The sequence below is a fragment of the Aptenodytes forsteri genome, unplaced genomic scaffold (assembly GCF_000699145.1).
Source record: "Aptenodytes forsteri isolate BGI_AS27 unplaced genomic scaffold, ASM69914v1 Scaffold241, whole genome shotgun sequence".
Classification (NCBI taxonomy): domain Eukaryota; kingdom Metazoa; phylum Chordata; class Aves; order Sphenisciformes; family Spheniscidae; genus Aptenodytes; species Aptenodytes forsteri.
In genome coordinates, this window is record NW_008795252.1 from 5,379,697 (window position 1) to 5,386,329 (window position 6,633).

Here is a 6,633-nt window from a genome sequence, read left to right on the forward strand (position 1 = left end):
CTCTCTTCTTCTCTTCGTCCTGCTTGTCTTTGTCTTCAAACATTATGTGCTAATGCTGTATCAAATCTTAACTCTGAAAACAGGGTTGGAAGCTATTAATGAAACTTAGATTCTTCTTGAAATAGCAGAGCTCTTACAAAGAGAGGTGTTAATGCCATGGAACTAACAGGAGATTAATTACTTCTATAAAGCTTATCGTATGCTAACAAAAAAGGAGAAAAAGATTGCCAACTTAATTTCAAGCAGTGGATCAATTTTGTACGTGAAACGTGCAAGCAAGTGAGAAGGGGAAGCATAGTCTCTAGTATTGACCACTTAACATGTGACTGAAGGTAAAACTCTTCAATTTTCCAACTGATTTCTGGATTGTTAATTTTTGACTTCAAGTCTCATTTTCCATACCTTTCTGGACACACCTCTGCTCGGATTTTGCACTCCAGACCTTTGCCATTCTGAGTGTGACAAGTGAAATTTTTTCAAAATAGGTCACTTGCCTTAAGGGTTAGCACTTGTGCATTTTGAAGCTAACCTCTTTCTGACACAGAAAAGTTATATGATCTCACCCATTAACAAGACCAGCCTCATTTTAAAACTATTTCCAATTTACATATCTCAGACAACTTTTATCTGTTTGTTCTAGCCTCAAGCATTATTTACCTTTCCTAGTGTTTTATCTATACGGCTTAGAATCATCTTTATGTAGTGTAGTCATGTCCTACTTCATACTGCTTGGCCAGGCGAGGCTTATTCCTGTAATCTCTCTTAGAGTGAATGGTCATATTGGTAAACTTTTATTTTTGTTCTAGTTTAAAGTAGTAGGTATAATTAATTGGCATAGGTACGTTACTTAATCATATTCTGATTCTGCTGTCTTTCAACCTTTCTCAGGTTATGGACCCATTAGAAAAGGGACAAAAAAAGTGGGAAGTGCAGACTTCTCCATGTTTTACCATAGAAGTAGCCACAGGACACAGAGGTAGAGATCTCAGGTTAGAACCATCTGTGTGCACATAGGATGCCATTCACATTCTTGTCTATTTTTTAGCAGATATTTTGTTAGTTAGGGGTATCACTTCTGTACTCCTGAATTTTGTTCCACCATCGTTGCTCCTTCCTCTTGGTTATCCATTTCTTTCTGTATGAAACTCATCTATTTCTCATATTTTATCAAATGTAGCTCATATGACAGATGATGCCCCTTGGCTTTGTCACCAGCAGACTTCATTACATATGCCTTTCTTTTTAGTTACTAATGAAAACACTAATTTTAAGTTAGTCCTCTGAACAGGATTGAATTCTGGCAGGAGTCTTCTGTGCATCAGTCGGTTCCTGGTTTTGCACTTGGCTGCTTCTCTTTAACCAGTTTCTTCCCTGCCCCAATGGCAGCCTGTTCCCATGCATTTATTTCTGTTTAGCTCGTTCTGCCTCCCAGCTCCCGTGGTTGATACTGTTCACATCGAAAACTGAGGAAGAATATTACTCAGGTTTTGGTCCCCATCTCAGCTAACACCCATTTTAACTGCTTTCTGACTGCAAACCGGTTTCGGGGTTTTTTTCAGTCCTTATTCTTTCTATCAGAAGAGTGTTTTTAGTGTCTAACTTGAATTGCCATTTCTTTACTTTGAAGGCCTGTGTGTTCTTTCTGGTTTGTTCCTTTATCCTTTTCTTAGGATTTCTCATCTTACTCATGCTGGATCATTTTTAAAAAGTGGTGATTTATCTTGTGAATTTGGAACCTTTTGCTGCAAGTTTCTTCTCTATAGGTCGCAGATAATTTCACTAATTATAACGTCAAAGAATTTCAGGCCTCTTTCTGTGCTGAAAGGCTTGCACTGCCCTCAGTCTAGTTGACTGAAGGCAGTACTTTCCCACACAGTGCCCCCGTTGATTAGTAACCAGCACTAAATTAGCATACTGTTGGTTCAGGACTGTTGAAAATCTGTGGGCTGTCATATTTAAAAATGTGTGATGTTAATTTGAAAATATTCACGAAGATAATCTTCAATGCGTATGATTTTAATATGAAAGATCTCTGTCCATACTTTAGTCTAAATTTTGGGATTTGTAGAAGACCCCAGCTGTCCCTGAAACTGCAACTCTAGTTTTTACTTTTGCAAAAGTGAATGTTACATACTGCATAATTTATTCATGCTGTTCATCTCCATTTTGCTTTATACTTTTAAAGTAGAACGTTAGTCCATGGTTTTTCTTTCCTGTATAGAAATTTCCTTCAGTACCTCTGTTATGATCATTCCTTTCCTTTCTGTGGTGTTCTTCACAGTGTGTATAGCTTCACATCATGCATTAGTAGTTTGGATGCATCCATTTCAGTATCAAAGTTCCTGATCTTAGCACACAAGGATTACATTTTTGCTGATTATTATTTTTTTCTTTTCATCCAGTTTCCTAGCCTTTTGTTTCCCAATGGGATTAGGCAAGTGCTTTCTGAGGATCTTAGATTAGAGTCCATTGTGCTTCCAAGTACTCCCTGCAACTGGGACAAGGCCTGCAGGATGAGAGAAAGGATAGTGGGGCAAATGTTGAGGCAGAAGGAGGTCAAGAGAGTGAGAAAGGTGGCTCAGCTGAGGGCCACCATGCGGAGTCGAGACCTTCTCGGCTGGATTAGCTGGAGCCTTGTAGAGATGCCCAGTGCTGTGGTGGTCTGTGCTAGTCTTTGCTCTTTCCCTCCAACTCAGGAAGTGTTTTATGAATATTGCTGCAACAAATAAAAACTTTAAAGGTTGAAGGTAAATTAGAAGAGCGCTTTTAGATAACATAGCCAGCATCTGTTCTTTTTCACTTTTTCTGACTGTAAGATTTTGTCTAACCCCATGATATGCTCTTAAAAATCTTTACTATTAGCTCCTGTTGAAACATAATCCTGTTGTTAAATGTTTTGTCTTCCATCATCTAGAGGTAGAGATTTTATTGGTAGAAGAGAGTTGATAATTTGGAGCTGCAGTAACATTTCAGAAGTATGTGACATCACTCCAGTATCAGCTTTCTCGGAGGCTAGCAATCCTGACAGCTAAGTTGCTTTTTCTCTGGGTCAGGGTTGTGCAGTGCTCACTGGGGAGCAGCTTCCAAGAGAAAAGGGTTGTACCTCACATCCTTATGTGTTTTTTGTTGTTTGTGTGTCAAGCTTTTGGTAAAGAATGAATTTCCCTGGAGACTGGTGAGTAATTCTTATACATTTTAACAACTGTTTTTCTTTAGACATAAAGCATTTCCTCCTTCTTTGGAAAAACACTTTTTTTTTTAATCCAGCATTCAGTAATTCACAATATATGCAAAGTAGCACACAACATTTTTAGCATTCACGTTAAGATTTTAAATAGAAACCTAATTTTAGGTAGAAATTAAGTGTTTACTGATTTATTACTTACTGTAACTGTGTATAACTTCCAAGATTTTTATTCAGACATGCTTGTCTACCAGATCACATGTCTAAGAGATTGAATGTAGCAGGAATTTGAGCTTTTTTTAATTAGCTTGCAACACTGAATGGGAAGTACTCTCCAAATAGACACTTATAAGTTACCTTATTTTAACATACAGTTCATATAGCAATGTTAATAGATGACCATCTTTCAAATGTTATTTTGGGGGTTGTATATGCGCGCAGGGGGGGACCAAAGGGAAAAACAGTTGCATTTCCAGTCAGCGTATGTATCTGTATGTATATCATCTGCCAAGCTGTATGTTTATTTCTATATGAATGTAATGTATTGAGCTGCAAAATCTGTCAGCATAAAAATTATTTAGAAAGGAAAAAAAACCACAAACCACAAAACTGTATCTGGTTGCAGCTGAAGTTTTAAATAACTGAAATACACTTTAGTTTCCACTTCATAGTAACTGTTTTCTCATTGCAGAAGAAATATAAAATACATGCCTTTTCTTCTCCCTAGCACTTAAAGGTCTAATTGCGAAAGTGCTGCAGTACTATGACATTTGGAAATCTTGGCAGATTCCAATTTTGAAAGGGTTTTTGTTTTAATATGCTGATAATCTTCCATATTATGGCTAGAAAATTGCAGCACACCTATCTACACAGAGGTATTTTGCAAGGGAAGCCCAGGGTTTTGCTGTGTCACTTCGGTTTTGGTTTCTTTTGGTGTTTTCTTTAAGGATGACAAGTCTTGATGGATGAATACATGCAAAAATCTCTTATTCATCTTTTTGGAGATTCTGGGGAGTGGTGAAACTCATCTTGGTAAAAGTTAGATACTGATTTCCAGCAGGAAATCATTTCCAGACTGAATTTAGATGGTCTGAATCAGAGCTGTAGGTAGCTATGTGGATGTAATATGTTAGCTTTCAGAAGCCTGTGCTTAGGATAATTTCATTAATGCGTCGACAATTTTTATGATACAGTAGTGTGGTGATGATATATTGCAGGTACAGAATTGATATCATATTTATAATTTATGTGATTTGGCAGATAACTATTAGCATAGAAGTTCCTTTGTAGCTCTGACTCTTCATGTAGGTGGTTGGCTTCCAACCCAGATCTAAAAGCAATGAGCTGTGGGAAATGCTTTTTAAATGATATTGTCACGAATAGACCTATTTTCTACGTCATTATAGTTTCCAAATAAATTTTAATGTTGAATTTAGATAAATTTTAATGTTTCATTTTAGTGAGATGTTTATCATACCTACTTGGCATTTTTTTTTTAAAGCTTGATAAGTTAAATTTTGTTACCAGTTTTATCACCATTTCTTTTAGTGTAATTTGGGCTTAGCCGAAATAGGTTTTCATAGGCAGTTATATCAGAATGTCTTCAAAGATGTTGAAAGTGTGTTATGCTTTTTGATACATGTAAACCCTATTGAATGTACTATTAAATGGAAAAGAATAGAGAAGTTAGACACCAAAATGAGGTGCTGGTAGCATTTTAGGATAGGAGTCATATAAGTTGAATTACACAAATAGCTATTTTCCTGTTCTGTTGACTTGAATTTAGGTTTATGCATAAACTTCTAATTTGCTGGTTTACTTTACCAAAAGAAAACATGCAGCTATACTTTTAATTTAATCAGGATAACTTGCTTAAATCCTTTCCAGGAAAAAAAAAAAAGGGAGTGGAATGAGAGGGGCCTTTCTTAAATATAGGTCTAAAGATACTTTTACATCGGTTAGCTTTATCACATAATTGTTAATACGAAACTTTCTGGTTTTGTTGGTTAACTGAATAGAGCCATAGTTAGTCTGAGTTAGTGTGGTGATGGCTGGAATTTTCCAGTTACTTTTTCCTGCCTGTAGGAGAACAGTCTTGTTCATAAGTTTCCCATTCTCTTGCAGGGTTAGTTTTTTTTAAAGGAGAAAAGGATACAGTTTAAATACGAGCAAGTGTTTTTTAAACCTTAAAGTATATCTTGATTGAAATATGTGGCTACCTGATATAAGCTAGAAGAGGAATTTATTGATGTATTTAGAGGTATATGTCACCAAGCGAAGTGATTGAAAGAAACTTCTGGCTTTACTTCTAAACTGAGCCAGTTATATCAGTCTGCCTATTTTATTGAGGGAGAGGGGGGTTGGGAGGGGGGTTAAATATGTTTCTTCTAGTATTGAAACTCCTATTTTATCTAAATAATACGATCCCTAAAGGAACACAAACTGTGAACATTCAGTGTGATCTGTATTTTCCCTTGTCTGGCTTTAGAAACAAATTTCCTTCATGAAAAGAGTGAAAGCTATCATTCTGCCAGAAATTTTCAAAAGCTTGAAGTGTGGTGTTTATTTTGGGTGGTGGAGAGAGGAAGGGGCGAATTTCTGATTTCACCTGAGCAGTGAAATAGTTTACAGCAATGATCATTGAACAAATTCTTTACCTCAAAATACCTTCTGCCTAATGAGGAAAAGTATGAATGACATTCATGGCAAGGCATTACCACTTGTTCACACTTGCTTTTGGTGAAGCTGATGAATTTATTGCTTGGCCGTAACATTTTATTTGATTTGCCTCATACATTGATCTGTTTTCATCTTCTAGAATGTTCTTTTTGTGCAAAATACTGAAAATGTTTATTTTGTGAAGACCACGTTTGCTTCTATAAAATACATACTATGGGATCAAACTTTCAGCTTAGCATTAAATCATTAAAAACTTAGTTATGTAGCAATGCCAATCACTTTCAGGGTTGGAACTATCCAAGTAAAAGAGACAATAAGTTTTATCTGAAGTTGATCTATCAATATATATTTTGGCTTGTGCGTTTTCTGCTCCTTTAAAATGCATAAAGTAGGTTGAATTGTTTGATTTGGATGTTTTTGCCTCAGTTATCACCAGGTGAGAGGGCATGAAGGGGGCGGAGACCATGGCAAGCTTTTTTGCTGACTTGTCATTGGCAGAGCATTTCCAGACTCCCTGCCCGAGGCAGCCAGGGCACAGGAGCAAGCTGAGTGTTAAGCACACCCTGCAGTCAATGGACATCTGGAAACTTAACAGCCGAAGGCAATAATACGGCCAAACTCCCTACGTTCATGCTCCGTGGAAGAGTTATTCAAGTGGCATTTTGTTTGCAATATGCAAGACTTACTTTGTGCCCATTTTTCATGTGGAATGAGAAATTGCTGGTGAATTTTTTTGTTGTGTCCCGTTCCCCCCCCCCCCCCCCCCCCCC